The sequence below is a fragment of the Pinus tabuliformis genome, chromosome 1_2, assembly GCF_031772625.1.
Source record: "Pinus tabuliformis cultivar Carrire ecotype Pingquan chromosome 1_2, CPIR1, whole genome shotgun sequence".
In the NCBI taxonomy this organism is placed as follows: domain Eukaryota; kingdom Viridiplantae; phylum Streptophyta; class Pinopsida; order Pinales; family Pinaceae; genus Pinus; species Pinus tabuliformis.
Genome location: NC_142298.1, coordinates 979,953,487 through 979,969,741, shown reverse-complemented (window position 1 = coordinate 979,969,741; position 16,255 = coordinate 979,953,487).

Sequence of the window (16,255 nt, the reverse complement as noted above, 5' to 3'; positions counted from 1 at the left end):
AGAGCCATCTGGTTATTCTTCCATTAGTGACTAATTTATTCATTAGGTATCTAATGTCAGAATGGTCTTTGTGAACAAAATTTTCATAGCTAGTTATGTAATGTCTGAACTTGTTAATGGCATGAACTACAACTAAAAACTCCATTTTAGTTACAGTATAATTTAACTCTTCAGGAGTTAAATTGTTACTAGTATAATAGATTACATAAGGAGTAAGATCTTTTTGTCCTAACACAGCCCCTAAGGTTGAATCTGAAGCATCCGTTGAGATATGGAAAGGAAATTTCCAATTAGGTCATTTTAAGATAGGTGCTTCAGAAATTCTCTTTTTCAAAGTTTCAAAGGTAGCTTGACATTCAAAATCCCAATTGAATTCAAAGTCCTTCGTAAAAAATTTAAGAGTGGGGATGCAATTTTTGTGAAGTTTTCTATGAATCTTCTATAATATCTAGTAAAACCAAGAAAACTTCTAACATCTCATTGATAATTTGGTACTGATAACTTAGAAATGACTTCAACTTTAGATGAGTCTACCTTAATTCCATCTCCTGAAATATGGTGACCTAAAACTATTCCTTTGTTAAACATCATGAAACATTTTTCATGGCTTAATGAGAGATTTGTTTCTTTACATATTATCAATAATTTTTCTAAATTTTCCAGTGCTTCATTGAAATAATCCCCATAAACTATGAAATCATCCATGTACACTTCCACACAATCGTGAATAGGATCAATGAAAATTCTGAGGACTGCTCTTTGGAATGTTGCTGGAGCATTGAATAATCCAAAGGGAAGTACTCTGTAAGCATAAGTTCCCCATGAACAAGTGAATGTGGTTTTATCTTGATCTTTAGGGGCTACCTGAATTTGGTTATATCCACTAAACTCGTCCAAGAAGGAAAAATACTTTTTCCTAATGTGTCTAAGACCTGATCTATGAAAGGTAGTGGAAAGTGGTCTTTTAATGTTGCTATATTTAATTCCCTGTAATCGATGCATACTCTCCATTTTCCATTTTTCATTTTTCTTTGGAACGATTACTAGGGGTGAAACCCACTGACTGTCGAATATTGGATAGATGAAATTTACATTTAACAGCTTTTGCAATTCCTCCTTAACAGTTTTTTTTTAAATTTGGGTTCATTCTTCGTTGAGGCTGTCTAACTGGTCTTGAGTTATGTTCAATGTAGATATGATGTATGCAAGTTTTAGGATCAATCCCTCTCATATTAGTGTATTCCCATGCAAAATAAGAAGAATGTTTCTGTAAAACTTCTATCAATTGATTCTTTTGTGATTCTTCCAAGTTTTCATTAACATTCAAGGTTTTACCTAGAAAGATTTCTATCAAAGTATTCCCAAATTTTTCCATGGAGAGCAATGATACCTATTTAGATGAGAGATACTCATTTCGACTATGATCATAATTTGAGGAAGATTCATTATTTTCCAGTATGTTTAGAATTTGGTCTTCCTCTCTTACTCGTTTACTAGTAAAAATACGTTGTATATCTTCTTCATCTTCTATCCATTCTTCATTTTCTGTGTCTATTATTGTTCCTGTAGGAGGGTATAATGTAAATTTATTTGTAGAATTTGCATATGAGATAAGCATGTCACCTTATCTACAACCGATGAAATCATCAGCTGTGGCTAACCAAGGACTTCCTAGAATTAATGGATGTCCTCCTAAATTATTCTTGGGTGTTAAGACCATGGAATCAATAGGATATTCCCAAGAATCTAAGGATACACAAACATCTTCCAACACACCATCATGTTCAATCATAGACCTATCAGCTAATTGTAATAATGTTGGTGTGTATTGAAGGTTGGGAAGCCTAAGTGTGTCCATAACTCATTTACTCATTATTTTTACAGTTGCTCCTAGATCAATCAGTGCGTTTGGTATTTTAGTTCCATTGATGTGAATTTTTACAATGGGGCTTCCTGGATCTAAATATTTTTGAATTGTAGTCTTCCCCATCATAATATCTGCGATTTTTTCGACTAATTGAATTCCTTTTGTGTCTTTTCTTTTTCTTCCTGATCTTTGTGTACCTAGTTCCTTAATTGTTTTCGCAAAGATTGTTATTTCTTTTATGGATTGTAATAAAGGAATATTGATACAGACATTCCTCAATTCATCCATCATATTGTAATCAGGCAAGATAATTTGTGTTTTTTTACTCCATCAATTTTCAACAGTTCAGGGAAAGGTGGTATAATTGATACCAAGGGTTGTTCTATGATGGGAGTATTTATTGGAACAATTTCTGTTTGTTTATTCTCTTTTTGAGGGAGAGAGGTCTCTCCTTCTTCTTATTAGTTTTTGTGTTTTTGAATATTTGGTCTTGTTTCTTGTATAACAACAGGTGGTTTTCTTTGTAACACTCTTCCAGACCTTAATTGGACATTATTTAGATCTAGTGGATTTATTACACAAGTTTGAGGATTCTGCCCTTCCATGTTGTACACAGGTTATTGTGGTATTTTATTATTAGGATTTGGAAGTGGTTGAGTGGGTAGTTGATTTGTTTTTTGTGGAAATAGTAGGGAGAGCTGTGGGTTTTGATTATGAACTTGAATTTGCGGTAATTGATGAGCTTGGGGGATTTGATTAGATTGGGGTAGAAATTATGGTGGAAGATAGGATGGTGAATATTGTTGATATTGAGCATAAGCCCCATAAGGATTTTTCCATCCTTGATTCCACGATTGTGACTGTGGCTAAGCCCAAGGCTACCAAGATGGATTCCAATTATTTTGTGAATACTGAGAAAATTGTTGTGGTATGAACCCTTGTGGTTGATTTGGTTGGGGGTTTTTCCATGGTCTTTTAGCAATAAAGTAAAGAGGGTGTACTTGTTCTGATATTCCTTCATCATTAAATACAACCTTGAGACCTGGTAAAGAAGGACATTCCTTCGTATCATGATTATCTACACATATGACACAAGTTTCTATGGATTTTGAATCTAAGGGACACTCTCTTAGAGCGTGTTTCTTTCAACATTTAGGACAAAAAATAGATAATGTAGCATTTTCAGAATTTTGCTTGTTTTGTATATTAAGGGTGTCTATCTGCTCACTTAAGCTCGCTAACATATCTGTCTTAAAGGTATCAAGTAAAATTTTTAATTCTGTCCTACTGACTGTCCCAGGTGTAGATTTATTAATTCTTGACAAGAGAGGGTCTCTAAGACTCCTTCCAACTCATGTTTTACCCCTTGAGATATGTACACATAAATCACAAGTATCGGCAAATGGTAGTTGAGAAATATCTCCTTTCCCGGTTAGGTTAAGGAGACTGATCCATTCATCTTTAATATCTTTGAGCAAGAGGGCTTTTAAAGTTTCCTCATCCAAATTGTCCATTTTTTCTCTTTTAACATTGTAGACAATTATTTCTACTAAATCTTCAAGATTTTCATCTTCTTTTTGTGTCATTTTGAAGACTTCATATTTAAGGTTACTAGGCATACAATAATCTCTATATTTTCCTAAGAAATCCTCTTTCATTTGTCCCCATGTTGTTATAGAATGCACTCCTAGACTCATAAACCATTTTAATGCTAAGTCCTTTAATGTAGCAGGGAACAATTTTAGTTTTTGAGCATCATGCAGATAGTCATATGACTTGCATATTACCTCAAATTCAATGAGAAATGTCTCTAGGTATTCATTTCTTCTTTTGTGGAAATTAGGAAGAATTGAGGGTGATATATTTTTCATTGTGAGGGTTGTATCTTCATCAAAAATAGGAAATCCAAAAGGATCTTCATTTCCTCTACCTCTACCCCTTCCTCTGTTCCTATCTCCACCTCCTCCTCTACCTCTACCTCTACCTCCTCCAATCCTATTTTCCTCAACATTGACATTGTGTACCTCTCCTTCCCCTTCTTCAACCATGATAGATTCCTCTGAACTAATATAGTGTTCTTCTAATTCTTCTGGTTCTTCTATGAATGGTTGTTCAAAATAAGTTTCATACTCCCCTTCTTCACCAGGAAGTTCTAATTCCTCTCCCAAAATTTGTTCACCACTGGAGGATAGAAAAATTACTCCTGTAGTTGGGGATCTAGGATTTTCTTCAATTACATCTTCAGTAGATGAAGTGGGTGAAGTTTTGGATTGGATTTCTGATCTAGAGACTTCAGGAAGTCTTTGTCAACCTCTAAATGGGATTCGGGTTTGAGTAGGCGGTGTGGAATCTCAAAATCGTGGTGAAGTGAGTGGATTTGTGGGAATTAAACTTCTTCCTCACCCTACAAATCTACCTCTAGAGTCTCTATTCGTAAACATATCATGTTTTGAATTAAAGATGATATTTTTCTTAAATTCTATTTTTACTTCCTTGGCAATGGCACCAAAATGTTTGGCTAGTTTAATTTCCTTAAATTGTCAATCATAAATTATCGACCAGGGCAGGTATACTAATGAAGCACATGTGCATTATATGTGTTAGAAGTTATTTTATGTTGTTATGTTCCTATTAGGATCTAAACTTAAGATTAGTATGGAGATGGTAGTGTTAATTATATTAGTGTCTTAATCCCTAAAGTTGTTAGCTAATTTTCTTAGGAATTATTCTCTATTGAATCAGTTTATGGATGATATGAGAGTGATTCTAGACTTTACTTGTGTTAGACTATTTTGGATTTTTGCCTTGAATTTTTATGCTGCAGCCAAATCTAATTTATTATGTGTAGGAGAGATCTATTCTATCAAACTATAAATGAATAATGTCTGAATTTAATTGCTAAGGAGAAGACTCTCACTCTTTTACTTATTCAATTTCATCCAAACAAGACATTATGAACAGCAGCTATGCTATGAAATAAAATAGTTGAACTACACTAAAAAAACAAATGAAAATGGCCACATTGTATTAGAAAAAAAGCATATCAAATGGTAGAGTTAAGCTAGGTATAAAGCAAAAGAAATTGCATTTCTTCACACAAAATAGAGCATCTATGATTAAGTAATGGAAGAAATCTAAGTGCAATCGGTTAAATACCTGTACTGGTCATAGGGGCCCTCCACAAATAAGTCGACAATCTGCATTCAACGCAGTGTATAGCAAATATAAAACCAAGTCTATTACTTTCAAGTATTAGCAAACTGTTCTAAAAAATTACATAAATCAGCGCGCATCCAAAACAAAAAGTGGCCATAGTTTTTATAATACTTCTTGGCATAACAATATGAGCATTTAAAGCCTAAATATCTTTATTTCGACCAAACAATATCGCTAAATAATCGATTTGCTATTCAGAAAAGAAAATCGATAAGATTTCGTGAAAACTCCGATTCTATCTCGATGATAATCTTGCAGTTAACTTTGGGGTTGACCATGTTATCATGTGACCTTCTTGATGAATTGGTTCGTGGGAATAGGAAGGAATCCATGAGGAGAATATTCTTTATCCACCCATATCTTTCTTCACTGAGCTGGAGCTTCTGAACCTTGTCAACAATGGAGGCAGCTATGGAAATCCGGATTAGATGCAGAAATAGACCAATTCCGTAGCCGAATGCATACTTTAACAAAACAATAAGGTATATAGAAAAATATGAATAAGAAAACATGTAAATGATTACGTTTGATAAAACCTTGTGTCTATTGCATTATTTAGGTGATAGGTATAGGAAAAAAGGAAGAAATATAGGCAAGAAGGATGTTAAGGTAAGACAGTTCTTGGACTCTACAGTTGCTACAAGTTTCAGTCCATCTACAACATAGTCCATAGCTCTATTGTGTTTTCAAAAAGACCGTTGTAGACCGATATTGCATTCTCCAAAGTAGTCATTTGTTCTCGGATGGTTGCGTCACATTGCTCCCTGACCTCTGGTGGAGTAGTCAGCTGTAGTTTCAATTGCAGTTCTGAGATATTCATCAGAAATTCAAAAGTAACTCGGCATACCTCATCCTTAGACTGTCACATTGTAGCGGCCAATTTTGAATCTTTGTTGAAGTTTCCACATCCTCTCGAATGTGTAGTTTGGGTACTAAATTACATGCTTATGTAATTGTGGCTTCTAGGCTCTGGCTTCATGCTGCTAGCTATTCTTTTTCCCTAAGAACCTAAGCCTCTTCGGCGAAAATCTGCTCATTGTTCATTTTGACTTCACTAATTACAGATAACAAACGCTTCTCTCTAATCCGAAGCTCATCTAAAACCCCTTGATGAAGTGCATGGAGGGTCTGAAGGAGCAACGCAACTAAATTCATACCCACGCCTTTTATTTTGCTGAGTTGAGTGTTATCTTCCTCTCAGTCTGCGGGTAATGTCCCTTCTATCAAGGGAATGGCTCTGAGGTCCGGAGTCCATTGTGTCTCCATTATGCTCTTGCTTTCTTGCTGTAGGCTCGCTTGAACTGTGCACGCTTGTCCCACGCTTGCCTGAATTCTTCCTATTTGAATCTGCAACTCGCGAAGATCCTTCTAGACGCTCCCCAACATCTGCATGTACTGCTACTCAAATTAAGTCAAAAACTTTGTCATTTGGTTGTGGAATTTATCCCCGATCTCATCCAAATCCCCCTTAGTGAGGATCATTGGATCCACGTGTGCATGTTTGTCTGAATTTTTATTCTTCCTGGGTCTTGAAGTCATTTTCTTGGTCCCCTTCTACAATTTGAAGGGAGTGCTCTGCTTGTCACCCTCGCCTCCTACCTACTCGACTGTTCCTACTCTTCAGTATGATGGGAAGACGATGCTTTGACTTCTACTATGGCCTCTTTTGCAGCGCACTCTTTATCGGAAACTGCCTTAGCAGTAGCTGCTTTAACAGCAACTTCTTTTTTCTTTTGAGTGGCCAACTCCCATGCTGCTACTTATGTTGTTTATTTTCATTTCTACATAGCTATTGTCTACACTAAACAATTTCTAAAATGTTAATTTTTCTTGGATCATCTTCTTCTTATTCATTAGTCACACTGTAGCACTCCAATGCGTGGCGCAGCTGTGTACTCTAGTTTGGTTGTACCAATTCCACCGGTTCTTCAGTTGTTCTAAAGATGGCAGCCTTAATTTCTTGTTGCGCTTCATTAATGCATTCAAATCCATCCTCAAAGATGAAAGTTAATAATAACCATTCCCTCAAGATATCCCATTCGGTCGTCCCATGGCAGAGCTCTATTTCCAAATACCAATTCATTGGAATAGCATATAAGGTGTGATAGAATATATGCACCCACTCTAGCTACGACTCTTCTCCCCAAGCTTTAGACCATCGTGAAAAATGTTCACGCGGATCATCCTCCCCCCTATATTTCTCAGTCATCCATGTGTTAGCGTATCCAAACTGCCACTTCATCACCCTCTTGTATTCCTTCTAGTTAGAAAATATTTCCTTATATGCACTCCACCATTTGGTCGGTGTAGCACGTAGTGCCAATTCTAGTGCCTGGAATCGATGTTCCTCAGGCACCACCTTTTCAAGCTCATCCAAAAAGAGATTAACGTCATTTAAGCCATGATAATGAGGAAGATTTCTTACCTTAGTAGATACGCACTGCAACAATTTTTTCATCATATTACAACGTAATGTAGAGACCTCATGCAACCTATTTTTCCATTATTCAAGCTCTTCATCTGAATCTGAGGTACAAGAGTTGTCTCTATCCCATGCGATCCTTCCATTTGCAGTAGGGTTGATTCAATATTTGTCTCATGTCATTATCTTTTATATCTGGTCTAGATCATCATCATATTCCAAAAATTCACAAACAAGAGTAGTATAGCATGCTCCTTCAACAGGGTCTAGTGGCATAATAACCCTAAGCACCTTCCTCTCAAATGTCATCTTCCACTTCTTCAGATTAATCATTGCATCCATGTCATTGGCCCAATCAATTCCTAGTAGTGCAGGGTAAGGATTTTTGTCATCTACTATTTCAATTACCTCAAAGTCAGCCAATGCATTCACTCCTTCAATGTCCACCGTTAACCCATACAGGCACCCCATAGGAATAATATTGTTTTGATTAGCCATGTGTAGCTGTATAGGAGACCATTACAACGCAGGTCTCCCCATCGTTTCCCATGTCTGTTTAGGTAGTACATTTGCATCAAAACCTAGATCCAAGGTTTCTTGGTCCATTTCATACTCTCCTATCTCCGCGGTCAGCCTCATCTCACGCCCTGTCTGCTTCTTATGCTTTCCTAGCTTCCTTACAATGCGTTGTTATGAAGGAAGATTAATCTTAACCACACAATTTTCTATTAGCTCTTAGAGCCCTTCTACTGCCTTCTTATCATGCACCAACTTCATATAGGTCTTCAAGAAAGTAGATAACAGTGAAGGATCCTACCAACCTTTTTTTCCTTAGCTTCATTTTGGAGCCTCCCTACCAACCTTTCATAGCAGCATGTCTTGTCTTGTCAAGTACACAAGCTTCAGTGATTTCCTTGCAAAATGATATCCTGTCCATCAAAACTTGTTGCATCCCCATCACAGGTTATTTCACCAGACTTGGTCTAGCTGGAGGCTGAGCAGCTCCCTCAAGAAATTGCGCAATTCTGTAGGGGAACCAACCTTCCCTCCAGAAATTGTGTAATTATGTTTGGCAGCCTGCTGGGTTCTAGAATTGTGCAAATATGCCTGTCACTATTCACTAGAAAAATTGTGTAATTTTTCCCAGCAGGACTGCTTAGCCTAGAAATTGCACAATCCCTCTAGGCAGCCAACCCAACTCCTTCCCAGAAATGTGCATTTTTTCCTCCCAGCTGAGCAAACTATTGCATGTGTAATTGAGTTGACCATTCCTTCTGGGACCAAGAAAAACTGATTTGCATGCATGGGCTGCTTCTCCCAAGACAGCGTGCAAAGGAATCCTTTGATTCAGGGATCTACTTTTAGCAACTGGAGGTTGCATGCAAGGATCAGAAGCCTCCCACCAACTGTCGCTCTTCCTAGATTTGTGGCATGCGTGTCCCATCTTCGATTTTATCAAAACTCATGAACCGGATGTTGCAGAGCTCATTCCTCACATCAAGCTTGTAGCTTTGACATCCCACATTGCATCTAGGAGTTGTCGACACATTCAACTCAGTTGTTTTGGGGTAAGCCCACCTTTCATGTCTTGTGTTGCATTTCTATCACTTTGTGTGACTACTTTCTACTTGATTGCAATGAGCGCTTTCTATCGATTGGATGCATGTTAGCTTGTAGAAGCATTGTTTCAGTTTTCATTCGCATCTCACTAATGTCGTATGCATGACACTGTTTTTGCATGGATGGTCACCGTTGCAGTGACTCGCTTCACACACATGCATGCCTTCCCATTTCTTGAATCATGCACTTATTGTTTGCATGAATAATCATTCACTCTTTTTTGCAGTCATCTCATCATGCATTCACACTTCTCATGTTTTCAGTCACCCGTTGGTCGAACTGGGATGCCTTGGCTGGAACCATGCCTTGCCAGGCTATCACTATGCATTTACGGAAATGAAGGCTCTCCCTTCCCTCCAGAAATTATGTAAGTCTAGGTAGGTACTGACCTCCAGGCATGCATTGCATAATTATTGGATGCACTGTCGTGTTGGCCATAGAAACTGCGCAATGAAGTTTGTTGGTTGCATGTCACTGCTGATTGAAATTGTGCATTGTGTTGTTTCAGTCCTCAACATGCCAGGCTGGACTGTGCATTGTGTAGTTCCACCAATCAGTTAGCCTACTGATAGTCCATATTGTGCTTGGCACAGTTATGGCAGTCAGTCTCCCGACCCCCCGACGGAAATTGTGCAACCTTTACGATCATTCACACAGGTATGTTGCAAGTCAGTCCTCAAGTTCATTTTGGTTTTCAACTGATAGATTGATTTCCATGAGTGTCACCGTGTCTCCAAGTATCGCAGGTGTTCACCTGCCTCTCCGTAGCATAGGTACAATGGTTTCCAAGAGATCAGAGCTGAGGACACCATTCAAGCACACTTGGGGATACAGTTGATCAAGTGTCTATGAACTTGCCTACCCATGAAAACACCAAGTTATTCGTAGACAAGGACATCAAGATATGATGGCAGTAATGTCACAGGAAGTAGCACCATCAATAGTAGCTGAAGGCACCATATCGAATGCAACGAACGTAAGAGGAAGGTTGTTGACAACATAGAGGTGGAAAAAAGTTGCAAGCTCAAGTAGATCCACTTGTGATGAAAGAAACCTTGGAGACTCAGACTGTGAGGTGACGATGCGACATGAAGATCGCACGAAGGCAAAGAATGGAACAGAGGAGGATTTGCATGTGCTGAAGCAGGAACTCAAGGAAGAATAGGAGCTACATAGATGAGAGAATGAGTTGCAGTAGGAATAGGTACATTAGGGGGTGAAACATGCACTCATAGATCAAACTGTGCCCATACAGGTTATAGATCCATCCCAGCAGCTGGCACAGAGTAGACATGGTGAGAAGTGTTGTTGATCACATGCAAGGGAATTCATCAAAATGAATTTCATTGTGCGCACTCATGCGATCCCACCCATTCAGCACACTCACTGAGGTAAAGATAAGAAACAAGTCCAACTGGAGCTGAACATGCAGTTGACAATTGACACACATGACCACCAGCACACACTAGAAGATCAGCATGAACACTATGCATCAATGTGTTTTTGGTTCGATCACACCCAAGAAGACCATGCGCATGCTAGCAGACCAGTTGGATGGAGGATCCATACTAATGCACCCAGATGCAATGGAGGCAAGAGTTCTCTTCAGCAAGATGTCACCATGGAGGGCATGCACCCCATCACAGACAACCAAGCTTGGCATCAGCTCACCACCTTCACCATCACAAGAATGTCAAAGAGTTGGTCTCACCACAATGGACCAAGTGTAAATGATGTCTTGCATGGCTTCCTCAAGCCATTTTGTCTCACATGGGGAGATGTGCATTGTAATGTAACGTCTTGTCAAGTGGAAGTTCAAGTGTCGATAGTTGGATGTAACAGTCATAGAGTAGATGAAGAGCCATGAGGGTATATGAACTGTCACAAAGGGGAATGTCAAGGGTTACCCCACCCTTTGCTATAATTATAATCTCATAACTCATTGTAAAGGCTTTTGGTTAGCCAAGCTTCCGATAGGACTATCTTAGAGAGAGCTTAGATAGTATTGTAATGCGCCTTGGCTTCTCCACTACGCAAAGCTAGTACATCTCTTTGGAGGAGCAGGCGGTTGTGGCTATAACGTTCCGCTGTCGAAACTATTGCTTGGACATGTATGTATTGTATGATTGGAACTTACACTTCTTAATATAGCAAAGCCAACACATTTCATGCATATGTTGTATTGTGTTCTATGCTATCTGGTTTACTCTAAATGATATATGTATTTTTTTTGCTTACACATGCATGTATGGAATATTTTTTATAAGTATGTATGAATATTTTTGAAATGTGCTATTGGTTTAACTATCACTTTGGATCACTCACTAACTTGCTTTCCATCTTGTGATGCATCTTCGCTCATGTGCTCCCTTTCAAGTCACGTACTATTACAGGCTTCCAATGGGTGAACTCATATCACCCTCAGTGTGTTAGAACCTCTCATGCATCACCCTTGCTACAAAAAAAGTTATCTTACTTTCCTATGTACAAAATCATGGTCAAGGCATTACCGTATGACCCACTGCTAGGACTCCTACACCAAATGGTTTGAGGTTTGATTGGGACTTCTTATCGAGGAGATCCCCTTACATGTTGGTGGGTCTAGCATCGCCAAAATTTTGGCACTAGAAGGAGGGCCAAATGACAGGCTGAGTCCTCACATCTGTTTTGAATATCTACATATTCATCGTGACTAACTACAGAGTTTCTCTTCCAAAGTGTATGTCTTATGGAAATGACTTCATTATCTTAGAAAATCTCTTGGATAACTTGTCACATAAAACATTTGATGGTGGAAGCCACGTAGGCTTAGTTAGGCACACAGTCGGTGTTGTAGGCTCATGCAAAAGACATGGAATCTTTGAAGAGTACATGACCTGCGCATTGTTTGTCTACATGCTTCGAAGTCACCCCAAGCACTGGTGTGCCACATTTCCTGAAAAATATATTGATTCTCTTTCTCATCTAGTCGCAAAGATAGACCGTGCTTTCAATAACTTTAACCATAAAGCACTCGATCAAGAAATTCTAAAATTACAAAAAGCACCCGATGAATCCGTTGATCATTTTTACACACACTTTTGTAATCTTCCATACTGATTTCCCGAAGATGAAATTGATTGGGCATTTCTTTATGGAAGATCTGAGCATCTTCTTCATATATCCAAACCCCGATCAACACACTTCGGTGATGGAGTTGGGCAATCATAGGTAGGAAGAGTTGTTGTCACAAGTGACTATCTACCCTCACCTCATCAAACAACTCCACCTTCGCGGAGTGATGTGGGAGACCATGCACACACATCTGTTGAACTGTAACATCCTCCCAGCCCACCTTCTGTTGAGATCTCCACATATTTTTGCTGTAAGCCTGTTGGTTGTCACGTGGATTCATTCCCTCAAACTCTGTCCCCACATTCTGTTGATCCTTCGGATTGTATTGTCTTGTGTTCTTCCATTCCATATTGCTCAATTGCTATGAACGAGGATCAAATTGTTGACGGAGTTGGTGTTATGCAGCCAACTTGCGCCATAATTAATGATGAGTGTGTGTGGGAATATAAAGAAGAACCCGCAATGAAGGATGACTACCTTCCAGCCATGCCTCGTCCTCTTTATCTTGACATCCCTTGTGATTTTGCCATTGTTGATTTCCCTTGTGAAAACTCATTTTTCAGATGTTTCTATTTCCGATCATTCACAGGACAAATTGGATTTCAAGCTATCATTACTTTATGGAGAGGACACGTCTTCCTCTGAAAATCCATCCAATCTGTCATATTTCATTACTGAAAACATAGAGGGTGAAAATATTTACTTCTCATATACACCTCTGCCTGATTCATCAAATCATGAGGATGTCGACAAACATCTTGAATTTTCTGATCTTGGTTGTCACGATCTCTCTACTTACTCATCTGATCACGATGTTGATTCAATCATTGTTAATCTATCTAAGACATTGGTCTATGATGATCTATCTATCAATGAAGTCGAAACCCTGCAGACTGTCGAGGCACTTCAGCTCGAGCTGATGGTTATGTCATGCCCTCGCTGTCCTGAGGTTGGTTCACTTCTAATAAGGAAATTGTTGAAACACTCAAGGCTAATCATCACTCTCTACTTTGCATTAAAGATCAACCAAACACCCAGATTTCGCCTCCTCCACTTGAACTACACAATTCCATCGCTCATGCATTGGAGGAATCTTACATAGTAAGCACACATGCACAACATAAGTGTTCTACCTTTGTCACGTTTGCTTTCATGTCACAGTAAAGAGAATGGATACACTCAACATCTACATGCAGTGTAGCACAACACCATGGCAGCTCCATAGAGTGCATGTCATGTGCTTTCACTCATCTTTGTTCTGTGGTTACTTGTAAGCTCGGAGTGTGTCTGCCTTCATCATTATATCTTTCATGCTTATGTTGAAAAGTGTGCAACAAGAAATGCTAAAAATAGAAGATGCTAAAAATAGCACTGCTATAAATAGCCGGGCTATAAATAGCAGTTTAGCCATTGGTGATCTTAGCAACAATGGGTGAAAAGTGAAAGTGCTAAAAATATCTTTTCTAAAAAAAACATTTCGCGATCCCTTCTTATTTTAGTCAATCCCTGGACTAAACATAGGAAGTAAAATTCTAATTTGATATTAACAGCAGTTTGTAAATTGATTAATTAATTCATCTTGAGTTAATTAGTTAAGAAAAATCAAACTTGAAGTCTATGTGAGGACATGCAACAGTTTCTCCATTAATTGAGGAATTTAACCTTCAGTTAAAGAGATAAGGATGAGTTGTAATATTGAGTTGTAATCAATTGACTTAGTTTAACTTAGTCAAGTCCAGTTAGATTAATTTAGCAGTTTGTTAAATTAATGAGAGTTCAGTTAGTTAATGCTTGCATGCATGTAACTACTGTATTTCAGATAACTGAGTATTCACTCATGGATAACTCATGCATGTCAGTTCAGTTAGAGACCCAGTTGACATTAGATGGAGGGACAGTGTACTATCAGTTGCTAGGATATTCCTTGGTGAATATTCCTTGCATGCAGAAGGAATATTATTCCTTATGGATTGCGCAGTTGGACTTGAGGTTACAGTGAGTGTGATGAGGCCAATTCACACATGTGATATCATTGGACCCCAATCAAAACTGTGCAAGGAAATAGGAGGCTTGGAGGGCTTGAGGAAGATATATTCTATGTCTATTGAGTCTGTGAGCTATATTGTTTGATTGCAGAGAGGGCAGGATAGCTTGAGAGCTAATTCTTTTTGTAACTTGAACAAGATTTCCACTTGAATGATAATACATAGTTGGGGTTTTAGGTTGGTGCTTTCCCCAGTGATATATCTTTTGTGTTATGGTTGATTACTTCTCATTCTCAGTTATATCTGTTCATGCATGATGTTGCTCATGTTCGATTAAGCTTCCACTCAATTGTTGTAGAAGTAGATCTAGTGTTTTTCTTTAGTACATTGCATTACCAGGTGATCTATAGTGGAAAATTTCTACATGGTATCAGAGAAAAGGTGATCAAGGAAGAATAGAATACAAGCAGGAGAAGTTCAAAGTTTGGTTTCTGAATATTGAATTGAGTTCTTATCACATCTATTTCATTGATGGCATTTAGTGGTTTAAGACTTGAATATGCCCTTTATGGCAGTTCAAATTATATAGCCTAGAAGGATCTCATGGAGGCAGTATTTGAAGATAACGGTCTAAAGGACTTCATTAATCAAGAAGTCTAGACACCGACTGATGCTACTCAACAGGTGGAATGGAAAAAGTTTGTGGCTAGAGCAAGGAGAATCCTCCTAGAGGGAGTTCGAGATCACATTGTCTCGAGCCTCCATGGGAAGGAGACTCCTTTTTCGATGTGGAAAACATTGAAAGATCTTTATCAGAATAGCAATGATTAGAGGAAGCTGACATTGAAGGACAAACTTCGCAAGATCAAGTGCAAAAAGGGCGACACAATCTCTACGTTCCTAAACAAGCTCACCACCTGCAGGGATGAGCTTGCAAGTGTAGGGGTCGTGACCGTTGATGACGACATGGTGAGTCTAGCACTCCTCAGTCTTCCTAAGAGCTGGCATAGCTACCAGGACTCGATTAATGGAAGAGAGAAACTGCTAGATTGGGAATGACTTTGGTCAGATCTGATGCAAGAGGAGATAAGGTGAAGCACCGGGGATGGATCTTCATCAAAACAAAATGATGAAGAAAATCTAGCTTTAGCGAGTAAAGCTAAGAAAGGGAAAGGGAAGGCGTCCCAATCCAAATCTTCTCATGGTGGGAAGAAGGTTGACAAGTCGAAGGTGCAATGCTTTCACTGTCATGAAGTGGGCCATTATGCTATGATTTGTCCATAGAAGAAATCCAAGAAGGGTTCCTCAAATGGATTTGCTGGTGATGCACTAGCTTCACAATTTGAGATGGATTTTTCACTTATCGCATGCATGGTTTCATCCATGTTGGGATGTGTTTGGCAGTTAGACAGTGGAGCTTCTTTCCACATGTTGGGTGACAAGAATCTTTTCAATACATTGGAGGAGAAGGATCTTCAGATGCGGATCGAGATGGGCGATGATGAAAAATACTGTGTCTGAGGTGAAGGTACAGTTGTGTTTCAGAGGGAGCATGGTGCTCCTCTCACCCTATTTGTTGTTAAATATGTACCAGGTTTGAAAAAGAATCTTGTGTCTGTTGCTGTGCTAGAAGATAAAGGCTATGATTTAGTCTTTAGTAAAGGAAAAGTGTTCCTGAGGCATATTGGCACCAGACAGACCAAGCAAATAGGCATTCGATTAAAGAATCTCTACAAGCTGGGTAAGAATCTCAACAAATTTATACTAGCTTACCCAAGGGAAAACTAGAGCAAATAGACACATGCAAAGGATGCATCTTGGGTAAGTATGTGAAAGCTTCCTTTTAGGATCGGGATAGTAGAGCTAGAGCAATCCTAGAGAGAGTTCACTTAGATGTATGTGGAACATTCTCTATAGCCTCCACTGCTAAACAAAGGTACATTGATGATTTTTCTCATGGATGTTGGATCTACTTTATGCAAAAGAAGGATCAGACCTTCTTGAGGTTTTGTGAGTTTAAAACCTCAGCAG